At 39.4% G+C, this 18,283-nt stretch overlaps 1 protein-coding gene across 2 annotated transcripts in view; it reads left to right on the top strand.

Moving 5' to 3' along the window:
• pdgfd (platelet derived growth factor d) overlaps nt 1-18,283 on the top strand; it is a 51,569-nt gene that overhangs the window by 9,205 nt on the left and 24,081 nt on the right. The window lies entirely within an intron of this gene.

The raw sequence follows: 18,283 nt of genomic DNA, 5'->3' as shown, positions 1-18,283 counted from the left end.
AGAAGAGGATAGGAGGAGACAAAAATTTGGAGAGAGAGGAGGGAGGGAGTGTGAACAAAGATTCGCAGCACCCCCTCAACCTCAGAGAAACGCAGATGAATAAGAATGAAGAATATTAATAGGGAGAAAACATAGTGTGAAGAAATGGGAGTGTGTACTTTGAAGGTAGTAGATTAGTTGGATAGTGAGCTGCTCTCATGGCGTTGAGTCTGCCCCAGTCCTTCACAAACAAAGCTAATGTGAGTCAACAGTAAATGCATGAGAAAACTTCTCATCTGTTTGTATGAGTGTGTTAAAGATACAAGAGAGGAGGACTGCATCTGTGTAGGTACGAGTCCAATAACACCTACTGGGCTCTAAAAGTTTTATTTATTGATCTAGATTTATATCCCTTCATTTTCCCTAAAACTACTCACCTGTAAAACAGCATTTAATCTCAAATGTAGTCTATAACATGAGGAAAAATGAAGTCTACATGTTCAAAGCTTACAGAGTGATAAAGTAACGCGTGGAACAAAGTATTAAACGCAGTAAAATGAATAAATAAAAACATAAAACGCCTACTTAAGGCGCCTGACTTCCACGACCTGTCAGAACAGCTTCTACTTCCTATTTACACAAACAAATGAACTCTAATTAACAACGCCACTGTAGTTGTACTTGCAGCAGGTGTGTTAATTACATCGATGTCCCTTGGTGCAAGGTGGTACTTTGAAACATGCTCTCCGAGGGGATTGAGAGTGAAATTAAAAGAGTCTGTCTTGCAGCTATTTGGCAGTCATTTGGACTTGAGTTGGAAAGCTGTTGATCTATATCACGCTGCAGGGAACAAAGATGCATAAAACCAAAAGATGACAACATCCTCAGTTTGGCACAAAAATACCTGAAAACGAGTGAAAACGATTTCCTGCTGAGCTGCTGTGAAGCAAACTTTGACCTTGCTATCTCAGACCTCTCCCCTTATGGCTCTGTAGGGTTTAATGATTCTATTTTAGGTACTATAAAGTGTACGTTTTTAGCATGAATGCATAAATGATTAACTTCATGAGAATGCATCTTAAAAACTGCTGAGTTATTTCCAAATCAAAGACTAAAGCTATTGTACTATAACTAAGAAAGTGAACACAGCCTTAAAATGGTGAGTTATGTAGAATGGTTTCATGAAGTACATAAATTGTACTGTAGTGCATACTATCCATTAGAGATTTCACAGTAGCAGAAATGTAATAGTCAGTACCAATATCAGTAGAATTGCACAACATTCACATTCAATTTATTTATTGACAGACTTTAGTGACAGACTTTAAAAATGTTAACATATTTGACACACACACACTGAAATGATAGGATGGTTATCAATTAGCTTGCTAACGTTTTATGGTTTTGAATCAGGAGGTGTTTCATTTTCTTCATAATACTTTTCTGTTCTCATAACTTTATCTTGTTTTCATGGAAAGACCTTCTTGTTGTTGAGTGTAACCAGTGGTTTGCACCTTGCTGTATTTATATTCAGCTGGGCAGTACACTATTTCTTTTCTTTTTTTAATCTGATAGGTTTATTTTTGGTTTTTAGGCCTAATAAAGGACTAATTGTTGCACTGACATGCCTCTGGACCTCATATTTAGAATTTCAGCAAAAAAAAGCTAAACGCTACAAGTTCAACATTTGGAATGAACTCCAGATCTTCTATCTTCTTAGGTTGTGATGAAATAGTGAAAGAGCAGGACTCACCTGGCCGTCCAACTACTTGTCGGTCAGTCGGTCAGTTTACTTCTCAGAACTGGAAAAATCTTTGTATATAAATGGCTGCAATTACTAAACAGCTAATGCAATACCTTTTTGATAAACCCAGTAAATTAAAGCTGAAAATCTGTGTTTCAATCACATCTTGGTTGTTTGATGTAAAACCCACTGTGGTGGCAACAGTACAAAAATAATGTGTTACTATCCTAAAGCTTTGTAAAGCCTATTTGCTACAATTTATCCACCTATTTCTCTTAAGGGCTGGGTTATCCTTGGGGAAAAATTATTCCCATCACTCCTCAATATCTGCTGTGCTGACCCCGAAGCATCCTGCAGTGGTTTAATGAGCTCAGCGCCTTGAGACCAATAATCAACTCAACATATCCTGTATTCTTAAGACAATCTGTGTCAACTTACCAAGTTACCTTTTTTCAGACTTGTGTTCATACAAATCTTTACAATCCAGTTTGCCAAAGACAAACAGTGGGCAGCAAAAAGGATTCATAAAGGGTGCTGTGCAAAAATGATGCAGAATTTAGCCTTCCCGTCATTAATCGCGTGTGAAGGATTGCTTATGGGTCGCGTTTGAGGGTGAAACCGAGGTGAAACACACTGGTGCAGGTAAATGGTGCTTAGATTATTTTCTCAAACTACACAAAGGTATAAAGTCTTTCAGATGTTTTCAATGACTGCTGAAACTTTAAAGTGCAGGGTTCAGATCCTGAAAAATGGTATGATACCATTCATTCTCTCGTAACCAGGACTTGAATGAGGGGGAGAACATGACAAATGTCAGAAGTGACACTGCAGAAAGATGAGAGCAGGAGCTGCTCTCACCCCAGGAGATTCGTCCCTGCTGAAGGAAAGAGATAAACACCCTGTGTATTTATGTTTCGTGCTTTTTATATATGTGTGTGTTTGAGTGTGCGAAAGGGAAAGTGTGTTTGACAAATCCTCCAGTGCACTGTGAGAGCTATGTCTTTGTTACTCTGACAATGGCGCGCTGACACAAATGAAAAAGATTCCTTTTTTCCTCCTCTGTCAAACACTTTTATCCTTCCTTCCCCTACTGTCAGCGTTTCTGCCCCATATTCACTCTGCTCTGATTCTCAGTTTGTGTATCTCAGCATTCCTCACACTGTCTCCTACCCTCTACCCTCTACCCCTGTCTTCCCTCTTCTTCATTAGCTTTTCCTCTTCTGTTTTCATTTCATCATTAACTCTCTGAATGTTGGTATCTGAGCAGCAGAGAGCGAAGAGAAGGGAGCCGCAAGAGTTGAGGGAGAGAAGCAGGGAATTATTAACGCAGAGAAATGGGGATAGGGGACCTGGATAGGAGTAAAGGGAGATGGCATTGTTAGAGGGCTATCAAAGAGGGAAATGAGAAAGAGTGGCAGAAAGATTAAGTTTAAAAAGAAAAGGAAAGAAGGAGAAACAAAGAAAGAAATGACAGGAGGATGGTGCTGTGTGCTACTGTGGAGCCTGCAGAAGGATAAGTGATCCCAGTGGTAGATAGAAGGTCAGATACTCACTGACAGTGAGACCACTGTTTAACCCTGCACTAAGACCACACACACACGTGCACACACGTACGGCTTGTGCTTGCCGCATGCTTTCTACGACAAACACGAATGCACATTTGCAGACACACACAAGCTGATGTGAGGCGGACAGACTGAGAGCAGGATGGCTGTCAAAACATCAGCATCTGCTCAGGATCACACACAGCGCTCAGAGCAAACACACACACAAGCATACATCGAGCAAACAGCATCCAAGCCGCCCTTAGAGGGATCAAGTCTGATTTTTAATAAACTCGCACTACCCCAGCTGGGGCATAACAAACACACATACACACACAGACACACACGGGCAGATAGTGCCACAGCCCAGCACAATTTCCCCTCATTTCTTGTTCCATAAAGTAGAAGAGTTTTTTTGGAACGGTGACGGAATTTCAAGATAAATATGCTTTTTTTGCAAATGAAATTCATTAGATGTCGATCATGTTGTATATAATGTTGTTTATAATACAGTACTGTATAAGGTGTGTTTAGATCAGTGCGCATCGTTATGCAGCTATCACTGTGAGTGTGTGTATGTATGTGGGCAAATCAGGGCTAATTGATTGTCCTCGTCAGCCCTGCTGTTCAGACTGCAGTAGCTGTCAGCAGGAGCCAACTGCTACTCTAACAAGCCTTACAAACACACACTTTTATATTCTCACAAGCGCACACACATCAACTCTTAATGCAGAGACACACTGACTTGTGATGAATGCCGAGTCACAGGACATACAAATCCATGCAGACAGACAGCTTAAGAGGTCTATAATAGACCAGTCCTAATATTTACCATTTGTATTTGTATGATGGATTTTATCTTAAGAAACAGTTTTGAGCTGTTTACCTTCTATTTGCCTTAAAGGACCAGTAACCAACAGTTCACAATGTTATTTGTAAAGGTACCTCATCAAACAAAGTGAGTACAATGGAATATAATGAAAATGGGAAATAACACTCTGTATCAAGACACACTCTCATATGGGGACGATATTGCTGATGAGGGCTTCATAAATGCTCTGCATCAAGGAGTTAGAGGCTACGTCGGGACGAGCCCCTCTCATCCCTCATCCTTCCCTTCTCCCTGTCCCGCCCCTCCCTCAGAACCTCCTTAAAATCTGTTGTTACAACTTGAGCTGACTCTCCTCACCTACCTGCTTTCTCCTCTCACTTTCTCTCCAGCTTGCAGGCACAGATGCCTCTTGTGTCTCACTCAGTCATCCCCCCCTCCAACATTGTAGTTCTTCCCTCCATGTCCTCCTATCAGTCTTACTTTTAACATAATTACAAGGAAATTTTTGCTTCATCTTCCTTATTTAGCAAGATGGGAAAAGATGTCAGACACCATGCTGTGATTCCCTCTCCGTCCTTCACTTGGTGCCGCACTGTATTTGTGTATGTGCGCCACACAGCATGTACAACACTGTGGCCAGAAAAGGATTTATTCATGTTATGCATAAGCCACAATCTGTATTCAGCTTAGATGTCGGAGAAAAAAACCTGCTACACTTCTATGTTCTTGTAAAGTAAATCTAAAAGTTATAAAAATGTTTTTGTCTTTAGTAATGCTGCACTTTTGTGTTTATTTGAATTGGATTTAATAAAGGAGGCAAATATAATTGAAGTTACTGACATAAATTGGGCTCTAATATGTGTAGTTAGTATGCCACGATGTATTGGTGAAGTGGTGGGAATGTGTTGACTATGAAACATGCGTTAATCTGCATTGATTATGCATTTGAGCCCCATCTCCCTAAGTCGATTTCTGTGTTTATGTGAATATGTCATGCGCCTGTGCGTCTGCTTATGCGGGCTGCCTCTGCATTCATGTGTCGAGGCTGCCAGAGTCGTTCAACCACAGTGTCTCCGCTGACCTGTCCTCAGTGCTGATTCAGCGAGTTGTTCCCCCCACTGCATTATTCAGCGAGCTTAGCCAAGGTGTTAAACAGGAGCACATCACTGCAGAGGATGGGAGCATGCTAAGTGGACTGGCAGAAGGCGAGGAGAATGTAGAGATGTTAACTTAGTGCTATGGAGAGATTATCTTATAGAAACAAGACTAAAGCTGTATCCTGTTTGGATTTACGGATGTTAAAAACCCACGGCAAATCAGCTTGAGTATTTAATTCAGATTAATACATTATCCTTCTATGTAATGCATAAGTAATGTGGGAGATTGTCACAGTCAAAATAAGATTCTCTAAGGGACTTAAAAACAAGTAATGTGTCTTTAAACGCCCGAAACACTGGCTTGTCTTGATTTTAGTTTGGAAAAGCGTGGAAATTGTTTGTATGCAAATCAGGAGGAGCATGAAGACCGGAAATAACATTTTTCGCTGCTGATTTAATGCTACTCATTCAAGTTGTTTACAACTTAAAAGTGCTGTTCTCCAGTGCTGAACAATGAGGCAGTTTTCAGAAAAAGCCACTTGTAAGAGTGACCCAAAAGCAAATCAAAGCCAGTCCCATGACTCACTCATTAAAATCCCATCTTAACAGTAGAAGTACAACAGTAGCAGCAATGACAAAGAAGCCATGTATTGAAGAAGTTATTCTTTTTCATCTAGTTTTTTAAATATAAGTAAGATTTAACATACACTTAGACTTTATTAATCCTACATAGCAGCACAAAGGTCAAAAAAGCAAATTAGAGATATATTAGAAAAATAAAAATAGAAAAATATATAAGAAGAGCAGTGCACAGATAAACTCATACATGCAGTAACATACATACACAGAGATTTTTTATGTGCATAAAGTGCAGTTAAAATGATACATGTATATTTTAGAAAGCATGTATTGTACCATCTGACTGGAATGAAGTACTTATGATAGGGCCACCACAGTCTCATGCAGGAGGTGAGAAGTGTTGTCCATAATGGAAATTAGCTTGGCTGAGATCCTCCTCTCACCCACCTCCTCAGTTTAGGAGACTGGCCAGGACAGAGGTGGCCCTCTTTACCTGTCTACAAAGCCATTTCCTCCTTCTCTCTTTGCTGCCACCCCAGAGGAGCCTGTGTGATAAAAGGTCATAAAAGGTTCTCAGTAATGTCCTGGACATCGCAGCTGGGCCCTTCTTGTACAGAAATTGGTGTTTTATTTAGAGATTGTAAAGGTGAAATGCATTTTAGAATCCACTGATAAACAAAGGGTACAACAAAAAACACAAAACCTAACACATCCTAATAATTCATTTATTGTAGAAGAGTTTAAAATCAATTTTAGATAACGTGTTTAAAAGAATTACACAAAAACCTCATTGAAAATCGAATCCACAGGCAATCCATTCACCTTTACATCGTGCCGCACGCCTGTTAATTAAAAAATCTTTGCTGGCAAATAACATGTTTATTCACCTGACCTGAGTGCTTCTAGTAGAAATAAAATATAAAGTGTTTCACTCGTGATGGATGTGACTAACACTGTAGCAAAGCACTCCACAGCTGTGAGATCCCTCCACATTTTTCTTGTGATGTTTTGCGTACAGCGCTGGTTTCTGCTGCTTTAGAAAAAGTGCATTAGGGGCATGTTGGCCATTTCCCTGAAGTGATCGTTACTCTCCGTGTTTAGTGGACACATATCTTTGAACAAACAGTATGTGATTGTGTTGGTGATTTAACTGCATCTTTGTGAGCTGCAAGCATACACCGATGGGCTGTACGGACTCACATTTACGGATGTGTGAGTTGATGTTCGATGATTCACCTTAGCAACAACCACCGCATTGTTTTTCTTGTCCTTCACTGATTATACTTTTTATGGCGTGTTTTTTTAGATGGTTGAATAAGTTGCCTTTGCAGTGCATGGTTCATGGTTAACATCACAAAGTATTTCCAAACAACTGGTGATGATCCACTTTCAGGGACAAGCTTTTTGCCCTCTGCTTTGCCAGATGTTAGAGTTTTGCTTTAAGTCTGTCTCTTAATGTAGTTTTACTTGGCCAGGCTAGTCCAGGAAACCTAAAGCTACACAGAGAAGATGTGATCGGCATGGTGATTTAGGGAGTGCTTGATTGGCTTTGTGTTCAATTGGCGGAGCACACATTTTCAGTATCACTCAGTCACGTTCCTTTTATTGTGGCAAGCCAAAATCATGATGGAGATTAAAATTTGATTAATTGTGCAGAAGGCATAAAAAACAACAAGTTCACTGTGAGACAGGTTGAACAGCTCACTGCCTATTTTTTAAAATTGATCTCACAGTTGGCTACAACAAAATATAAATGAAAAAAATTATTGTAAAAGCAGAACAGAAAAAGTTTATCATCCACATCTGCCTCCTGATCACCAGACCTGAGGTCTCTCTCTCACCCACTGTTCCCACTGCTCTGCTTTAGTCTGCAGCCCTCCTCACTTCTGCTCCTCAGGCCTGACACATGTCCATTGGGCTGCCCTGCTTCAGATTTCCTTTATTATTAGTTCATATTAGTTCTGCACACCCTGGACTCTCTGCTCAATTCAACTACAGCTCCCCTGCTGCTCTGCACAGCCAGAAATGTGCACAGTTCCCCGTGTATCCAGTCACACACTCTGCACCTGCTCAATATGCCATCTACAACCCATTCAGCCCCGCAGTAATTATTCATCTTTATCTAACTGCAGTCCCCAATATATGTATCTATTAATTCTAACAAGCTAGCTCTAGCTCATGATATAGCAGACCTTATATCCAAATGTGTAAACAATTCTTATTTTTTCTTGAGCACGGCATTTTACATTGATTTTTTATGGAGTCAAAAACATTATCAGTGGTTTTACAAAGACCATTTTAGAAAAAAGTCATGTAATATGAGGTGATGGGTTTTATTTTACACTAGAACTGGAGGGGTCAGTTTGACCCTGTCGGAACTCCAACTACAGTCCCCTATTTATTTTTAATCAATCACATCCAGCTAGCTTTGACTAATGTTATAGCAGCCTTCATGTCAGCATGAATATGTGTAAACAATCGTGTTGCTTGGAAACGCCGCATCCCGCAGTAGTGGTTTTAGATTCATTTCTATGAGGTCAAAATGACGTCCGCGGTGGTTCTTGGTAAAATCTGTCATAACTTTTTTTCTTCTGATTCCACACACCCCAAAATTCAGAATTTGGTTAGTAAGTCAGATTTAGTAAAAGTCACGAAATATGAGCTGGTAGAGTTTGATTTTAACAGAGTTACAAGGTTTTTAACAGTGTTAAAGGAGTTAAGATTATTTTAAAATCAGGGTCAAAATGACCAAGTTGGTGGTTCTAGTGTTAGGAGAAGAAACAAACAGGTTTTCAGCCTGGAAAAGGAAAAAAAATCAGCTTAGGACTCCTTTCTCTTTAAGGTAAATTTAAAGGGTGATCTTCAGAGTTTAAGTATCAGTCAGGTGGGTACCCTACAGGTCGCTGCCAAAACACCAAACTTTAGCCTTAAAATTGCCATCCACAGACTACTGGGTTATATGATGATTTTTTGCAGTGTATAATACTTAACATCCTTTATCATACATATCAATAAATATCATTAAGACATTTTAACGTATTATCTTTTCAACTCAAACTTAATCCCTGATTTCCACTCACTCGGGCGCAAATCATTGAGAGCTGTTTGTCCCTTTTCTTTGTATCCATTAGACTAATTTGCCCTCATCAACAGGTGTTGAGTCATAGATGCCTGAGAGCCACTTGGAAAAGTTAAGTGGATGCTAATGCTAATCAAAGGCCTAAAAGGACCGTTGAAACTCACTGGTGAAGATGTGAGGGCCAGCTAAAAAGCTCCAGTACCGAAGGAAATTTAAATGCGTTGTGAGTCATGGCTTTGCATTGATGTTTTGTCTTTGTTTATGCCTTTGAAATAGATGAAAAAAACAAGATAATGATGAATTTGCACAAATCTGTGCACATCACAACAAAACAAGTGGAACACTTACACAAACATACACATACGCTCATATATATACACACATAATAATACATTTTTTGCATATTTATGAGTCCAACTCAGATATGCTCTTTTGTGTAACTTATACAGTTTTCATGTGTTGAGATATCTTGGGGCTTCTCTTGTTGTTTTCGCTGCACAGTAGCCGTGGCCACTGCTCCATCTTTCCTTTTTTGTCCTGACCATCTTTTCCCCTTTTACTCTTGTTTTTCTCAACATCCCAGACTTTCCCAATTTTTCTCACACCCATTGCAGCCTTTTTCATCTCTGCTCCATCTCTCTTATTGTTTTGCATCCCATATCTTTCTCTTCCCCACCCTACCGTCTTTCCCTGTGAGGATGTCCACAAAGAGTTTTCTAGCTCAGTTAACAATAATTTGGTCACATCTGTTTGTCTAACCTCATCTGTCCGTGTCACAGGGCACGCCTTTGCTTCAGCTTCAAAGGGCCATGAAACTCTTTCTCACACATATTCACACACGCATATTCCCTGAAATGAAAAATAAACAAAACTTCTAAATCCACCCTACAACTCACAAACTCTTTCTTATGCTCTGTTTCAAATGCTCATGCTGTCACCCTGAAAACATCCACCCACATAGACAGTCACAGTGGGTGTAACTGCTGCTATGGAGAATGGAGAGAGGCGAACACCCTACAGTGTTTTGGAATTGCCCCCAGGCAGGGGGTTATAAGGATAAGTGCTCTGTCATGATAAGTTTGGTCATGATAAGCATTTTCACATGTGACAAAAAAAAAAATGGATGGATCTGATACACACTGTAGTTTTACCTGTAGGAATCTGAAAAAAAGTGAGTGAGATCGTGATGTTTGCATGTGAAAAGTTAAATATGCGTGTAAATCAATGTATTTACAGCCCTGACACTGATATGACTCAGGCACCAAAAGCTTTGAAATACAAAGTTCTGCCTGATAATGTTGCCTGGCAACTAAGAGTTTTCTCAGCAAATGTTGCAAAAGTCAAACGTTAGTGTGTTGCACACATTTATAGTCCAGACGAAGTATTTGCCTCACTTTTTACCTAAAAAGAATCAAAATGAAAGCATGATGATCTGGCAGGTATGCTACATAGTTTTTGAGCATAGTCACAGGAAAGCAGTTGAATGACAGGTTGTTGCAAGAGATGTTTTGTCATCTTCCGCAGCTTGTAACTACATCGTAACCAAGTATATCTCAAGATATTTTCCCTGTTTTCCAGCAACTAGATGTAGCTCATGTTAAATATAAGCATTAACCTGCGGGCCTTAAAAATGAAGCCAATGTGGTGTAAAAAAGTGGAGCTTGAAACTGGCTTTAAGGGAACCAGTTCCCATATGTGTTGCGGCTGTTACTCAAAATAATAAATTACAACATTGTATTACTTTTTTTTAAGTGATGCATTACATTACTAAATTACTCCTTTGACAAAGTAATTGTTGACTCTACATTGGACATTACTTTTACATTACTCAGTAACATCTTTCATATAGTTACCAGTTAATAATAATAATAATAAAGTTTATGCATATAAAACTTTACAAAGTCCTTTTCAGAAACAATAAAAAAGTACAAAAAAAGAAGAAAATTATAACTCAGTTATATTAGGCCAATAACATCAGTTCATCAGCAATCTTTATCATAATGAGGACAAACAGGAACTTTCTTTAAGTCTTTAAGTAGGTTATCCAGCCTAAAGAGCACTTCACAATGATTCTTTTATAGATACAGGTCAGGGTAGAAATACGAGGCTATGGGCCTGTCTGCTCATCACTGCTCTTTGGTTACCTGCTGAAGATCAGACTCTGGCTGAGTGCAGGGGTCAGCATACTTATCTGCAATATCACTCTGGATTCTTCACTACTAATTTTGTATAAGTGTGTTGTCTTTGTAGAGACTTCCAAAGAGTTGATGTGGTGATATCAGCAGCAGGTTGCTCTTTCTGACCTGGGCACAGTTTGCACATCATGTTCTCGTCCTTTTTTAGAAATAAAAGTAAACTCCACATCTCCACTCCTCAAATGTTGTAGATTTCTCCTCTATTTTCCTCCTTCACTGAAGTTTGCATTAGCAAGTGTGAAGGAAAAAGGACAGGATATTTTTCCCATCTTCCCATTGTGCAGACATCGTAACAACAGTAACAACAGTAAAAGCAGTATTGCAATACTGGCATTACTGTGTTATAGAAAAAATTTATGTCATTACAAAGTAACACACTACACCCACACACTGATTTCCACTGACTTGTTAAAATAGCCGACATGTTTGCAGCTTGGTACAAATGTTTTTTGGTCTTTTACCCCTAGGATTAGCTGTGCAAGTGTGACTTTTTTATGATCATCTATTTATACTTTTTTAATTCTGTAGTGACTGAACCGAACCTCTTAACTCTTTGGTAACTTTTAAAGCACTTTAAAGGCAAATATTCTTATATATATTAATTCACATATTCTTTGGTGGTTTTTAGTACACAGTGCATCTAAAGCTGATCGATATACTTTCTAACCACAACTTGATTGCTTACAAATATGGCAGAAGCTCTGTTTTGTGTGAGATAATAAATGTAGTGTGTCCACACTACATTTGCCTTGGCACATGCATGCCCGTGTGGGCTGGTTAACACTATGCAGTCCCACACACCCTTCTATTAAACACATATTTTCATTCTTGATCATCTCACAAGTTATATCAAATGATTGCCGTCTTTTCTCTCAGTCAATTCAATTCAATTTTATTTTATTTATCCAGTGCCAAAACACAACAACAGTCGCCTCAAGGCGCTTTATATTGTAAGGTAGAGCCTACAATAATAGATATAGAGTAAAACCCAAAAACCATATGACCCCTTCATGAGCAAGCACTTTGGGGACAGTGGGAAGGAAAAACTCCCTTTTAACAGAATGAAACCTCCGGCAGAACCAGGCTCAGGGAGGGGCGGGGCCATCTGCCTCGACTGAGAGCCGTTTGTCTTTGGTTCCTTCATAGTGCATTGTGATTAATGTAGGCCAGTAATAATCGTAAAGAAAATGTAAAATATCAGAAAAAGATGTAATATAATGATTAATTATAGTTTTTTTTTTAACTACATACAACACAGGTTTGACCTGGTCACTATTCATGAAATATTATTAAATGTTAAATGTAAGACTTTACATTAGGCATCTATTACTGGGGAAACAAGGAAAAAGTGATTCATCGTGATTAGAAAGAGAGTGAAACAGAGGAGATGGTGCAGAAAAGAGCAAAGAGAAGAAGCCAGGAGGGAGTAGATATGTGGGGTAAGAGCCGATGCTGACCAAAGCTGACACCCCTCGGCATGCACTGTTCACCCCCAGGATATGTGTGTGTGTGTGTGTGTGTGTATGTGTGTGACTTTTTCATGCCTTTGTGCGTGTGTTTTGAGTATGACAGAGAAACAAAGGGGCATGTTTACAGCTGATTTGTCATGAGAAAGTGGTAAAACAATGAGCCTGCATAAGCAGTACAGTGAAGCGCACACACACACACACACACACACACACACACACACATACATATATATGCCTTGAGCATTTAGCCAGATGGAAAAGGCTTTGGTTATTCCTCATGGGTGGAAATACTCTGAGCATGTAAGTGCAGCTCTCACATCCACAACCAATACACACTCACATGTACACAAACACAGAAACAGCGACCCATACATACCCCAGTTCCTAACAGATATGCCCATATGAACCTATTTCATACACATAAACAACTAATGATAAAACCGAATACACAGACGCACACATTTACACATGCTCGCTGTGTTTATCAGCAGTTTTGCTGTTAATGGGCAGTACACTCTGTTACCAAACACAGATGAATAAACAACTCAGCAGATAACGCAGATGGGTCTGTCGTCAAAATATTTCGGGTTTTTTAAGCTAATATCTGAAAGTTCATATTTGAGCAAGTATTTTTGTCATAGTATGAATAAAGTTGGCCATAGTGCTGCATACAAACTACTACGCAACATACTGAATGGTTTATGGTTAGTGTTTCCGTTTCTATACTTTCTGAGGCACATCTAAACTGATCATTGAGTGCTTTCATGGTGCTGTCGTTATAATATCCTTGCACTGTTTGCGTACTCAGTCCAGAAATAGTCCAGAGCTAGCATTACTCAATTCTACACACAACTTTATTCTTATCTTTTTATGTTTTCTAGACACCAAGGTCAGACGCTTCAGCAAATTGAAGTGACGCATATATTACTTTTTCCAGACTAGCTGTTTCTCTCTGCTGTCAATAAACTAATCAGCTGCTGGCTGTAGTTTTAGTCATCTTAACTCTCCACTAGAAAGCAAGTAAAGCACATTTTCCAAAAAAAAGTATTTTGACCTGTCCATTAAATGCTTAATTGTGATTTTTTTGAAACAGGCGTAAATACTTAGTTAATAATCCTGAAGCACATCAAAAATAAACGCCTGTTTTTTTTAGATTTAAAAGAGTAATGCCACCTTGAATGAAAACAGCAATCTCTGGGTAGTTTTTCACAGCTGAAAGTGAATCCATTACGTGTGTCCTGCTCTCTTGTGTGTGTGTGTGTTTGTGTGTGAAAGTTATGAGAATTCATTTTGAGGAGATGAAAGTCAGACAGGATATGTTAGACAGGGGATGGCAGATGTAAGAAACGGGGTCGCCTTGTTATAGGCAATGTCCTCTGGGACTGTGTCTCTGTGTGGGAATTCATCATACAGTATGTAAACTGTCACTCAAGAAAAACAGAGTTTGCTTCACACAGAATAGACACTTGAACCAAAAAAGATATTTACGTTTAATATTTACTCTTTGCACACCTGTGACTTCACCGAAATCTGATTTTAATTAAGAGAGAAACATAAAGTTTCATATCTTAGCTTCAATATCAGTTCCCTCCGAGCAACTTCAGTGCTTTCTCTAAAGAGCTATTTTTCCTTCCGTGATGCATCGTGTTGCTGGTGATTAGAGTGTGATTGGCACTGGGATCAGAAATAGATTTCAGCACCATGGAGAACATTACACTCTGACACTGGAGGTGGGAGAGCCAAATTTAATTAGGGAAAAATTAACCACATACATCCTTCAAGACATGCATGCATGCAAATACGCACATGTATAGTCTGAACCTTTTTCTTGTAACCTGCCACATCCATAAACACACACAGCTGTGTATCCATGACTTCAGAGGACATTGCATTAACTTCCATTCATCTGATAGAAACGTAGAAACGTACCCTAACCTTATCAAAACGCTAATGCTTTACTATAAACCCTAAACTAAAACCAACTTTATAAAGAGCTTTTTATCTTGAAAGGGAAGGATTTAAATTTCAGGTAACTTGTTTTTTTGTCTCATAAGGAAGACACAGACCCATAAAGTAGCAGGTTGTAGGTCCTCGCAAAATGATTAACACACACACACACACACACACACACACAGAAACTGACTGCCAATTAAACTCTCAGACTCCTGATCTGACACTTAAATAACTGTGACAATGATGCTGCGTGACTGTGTGGTGAGTTTGTGAGTGTGGAGCAGACGACAATGTGTGTGCGTGTTTGTGTGTGTGAGAAAGAGGGTGGGGGTTGGAGGGGGTGGCTAAATGTAGGACTTGAGTCAGACAGTGATATTATCAGCACAATATCATTTTCTGTGACTGCAGAATGTTGACTTTCTGTCAAATACCTACGCCCAATTTCATTTTATATAAATTATATGACTGGTTTAGAATTTTAGAAAATAGAAACAACAACAGCAAGAAATAATAATAATTAATGGCAGATGGAGTGGAGTGGACTATCATGTAGCAAGAAGTTACAACTCCCATCGCAGGACTAACACAAAGAGCCAGATATACATTCACATTCCTACTGCCATAATCACCAATTAAATTATTCATATTGATATTTTAAATAATAATAATAATAAGAGAACCTACACTGAACAAAGCCACCTCACCGTGGAAACAGATTGAAGTTAATCTTTTCAGAAAATGAAAATGAAAATTTAAAAAAGACTAATATAAGTACAAACCTGTGAAAACCTGAGCTAAATCTGTTCCTGTCCTAATATTTCCAGACTGCACTGCATATCCATCTGTGCCCGCTGATATGTCTGCTGGTTTCCGGATTCTGCGTAGTCCGTGTGAGCCATTTACCGAAAATCCTCAGCAGTCTGATAAAATGCACCAGTTAGTTTCTCCCACTGTTGATTCTGTGGACTGGATCTTTAATAGAAACTTCCTTTCTAATCACTGTATCATTTGCATTAATTTGCAACAGTGTCACTGACATCACTGCATGATTTATATTAAGGTCATGATGTGACTGCAGAACATCATCCAGAAGAGCTCATTGCTTTTCAGGCACATTTGCATATTTCCTCATTTTAGTGTCTGCCCTCTTCTTACACACAGATAGACTCATACCTGTGCGCATTAATGGATGGGTGCATTAATGGATGGGTGCGTTAATTCAGGTTGTGGTTTTACAGCAATTATGTGCTAGATTATTTCATGGTCAGAAGCACTGACTTCTATCTCTTGATGTGTTTCAGTAGATAGATGCTTCATGGTGCGTTAAAAAGTGGCGCTAATGTGGATTTACAGTTATATGTATTGGACATTGTAAGCAATGCACACACTGTGCTTGTGACCACTTGCAGTCACATGAGATTTAACGCAAATTCTTTATGAAAAGAACTGAAACAGACACACTCTGTTCACCGGGGATATCGTTAGGTTAAAGTTCCTCACATATAAGCACTTCTTTTGACTGAGTGGACTTACACAGCCAGGCTTCTGATCAGCAAAGTGGAAGAATTTCATTACAAATAAAATTGTGCCCCAGCACACACATGCAGTCACATTTACACACATGCTCCAAACTAGAAGTACATGCTGCATTAATGCCTGCTGCCCATGATACACACTGGAGTGCTGTGTTAACTGCTGGAGCCGGAATTAGCAGACTGTTGAAGAGAGCAGAATGACCAGTGACTGAGGCGGAACTGCGGCACTGTAGAGAAGAGAAACGCAGAGAGGAGGTGAAAGGTAAAGACGGGGCTGAGCAAGAGGAGGAATTAAGAGAAGCTCAGAGTGAAGAGGAGGAGGAGGAGAAGGCCAAAGCTTCATCATCACCATCATCTCCCAGGGGTGCAGACTGTGCCTTGATTATGCATTCAGTGCTCTAAAAAACACACACCACTCAGAAAATACAGCCCTGTCAGCCTACTTCAGCACACAGCCTGACCTTCTGGGAGTGTGTGTAAGAGCTTTTTTTTTCCCTCTTGAATTTTCAGGAACTCAGGAATAGATTTTGGATTCGTAAGGCCAATTAATGATTATTGTTATGAAATGTCAAAAATAGATTTATGATTGCATTGATTAGTTAGGGCAGCATTTTGAGTGGTTGTAATTTCATGTTCACCACCAATGAGCAGTCGTTTTACTTCAAACATAACTTTAGAACCTACCCATACAGCTTCTGTACATATAAAGTTGTTACATATATATAAACATGAAGCAAGACTATTTCTTGCAAATATTTTAAGTATTTTTGTTACAATAGATTGATGTGTTCACACAGATAATAGAAGGCACCCAGGAGGCAGCCTAGTCAGATGCCTGAACCACCTCAACTGGCTCCTTTCGATGTGGAGGAGCATCGGCTCTACTCTGAGCCTCTCCCGATTGTCCGAACTCCTCACCTTATCTCTAAGGGAGAGGCCAGCCACCCTTTGGAGAAAGCTAATTTTTGCTTGTGTCCACGATCTCATTCTTTCGGTCACTATCCAGAGATCATGACCATAGGTGAGGGTAGGGATGTAGACCGACCGGGAAATTGAGCGCTTTGCTTTTACGCTCAGTTCTCTCTTCACCACGACAGACCGGTACAGCGTCCGCATCACGGCTGCCAGGGGCAGAGACCCTGACGGTTCGGTCCCCGGCTACTAAAACTAGCAATGACTCTTGGTTCCAAGAGAATTATTCTGAATGATTTTGGTGGGTGACCAGTTATTGTTGATATTCATGACCTTCAGGGAATGCATGTGAATATTTTTTGACCTTTTCTGCAGAATAATAATAGCAAGCCAAATTTAGTTAGTGACAAATGTTTACTTGAACTGAAATATTCAAATGTAATAGGTGTGAAAAGGTCAGACAATAATATTGTTATTTGATGGACACCGGTATATAAATACATGTTTGATAGAAACACAACCAAGTCTTTGGCCTATCTGAAAGATATCAGAGACTTTTTTCATACTAAAAACCACATGATAATATAATACATTATACACACTCATTGTACACTTGTTAGACATTTATTAAGTACACAGTATTAAGTATTGAGTTCCACCTTACATGGAACTCAAAGCATTTTTAGAAATGGTTGAGACAACCGCCTGAAGTTCATCTTGTTGGAATAATATTTTCTTGGCACACTTTGGGCCCTTTAGTACTAACTGAGCACTGTTTAATTATCATGTCCTGACCATGTGCACCCCTGTATGACCACAGTATACCATCTTCATTTGGCTGTTTTCAGCAGGATAATGCATCATGTCACAAAACTCAGATGCTCTTTTACTGGTTTCTTGAACATGACGATGAGTTTGCTGCACTAAACGGCCTCCATTGTCAACTGATCAGTACTGGCGTAGCGCAGTTTGAGCGTATGTCATAATTAGGTTTTGTAGACATAAAATATCATGACATCAAAATGATGCAATGCTTGTAAAAAGGGTTAATAGGATGCAAAAATGGTAAAGATGGTTCACTTTTGCCATCGGCAGGTGGTTTGTCAACAACAAGATGATGTCACAATATTTGATGTAGATACGAACCTTCAGGGGCTAAGATGTACCCGTGTGCTAAGTGTGCCCACTGAAGTGTGGTCCCGTGGTCATGTATGAGAAAATCACAGGCAGACAGATATTTGATGTATTATAGTTGGCTAGTCTTTGGGTAATGGTATATATGTGGGCTGATTAGTAGATAAAACTGCAGTATGGAGACGCCTGTTTAAAGATTTCAGATACAAAGAGTGGCGAGAAGTTTCGAAC

Source organism: Oreochromis niloticus, linkage group LG14 (assembly GCF_001858045.2).
Source record: "Oreochromis niloticus isolate F11D_XX linkage group LG14, O_niloticus_UMD_NMBU, whole genome shotgun sequence".
Classification (NCBI taxonomy): Eukaryota; Metazoa; Chordata; class Actinopteri; order Cichliformes; family Cichlidae; genus Oreochromis; species Oreochromis niloticus.
Note: the sequence above shows the minus strand (reverse complement) of the source record. Positions and strands in the feature narration are given on the sequence as shown.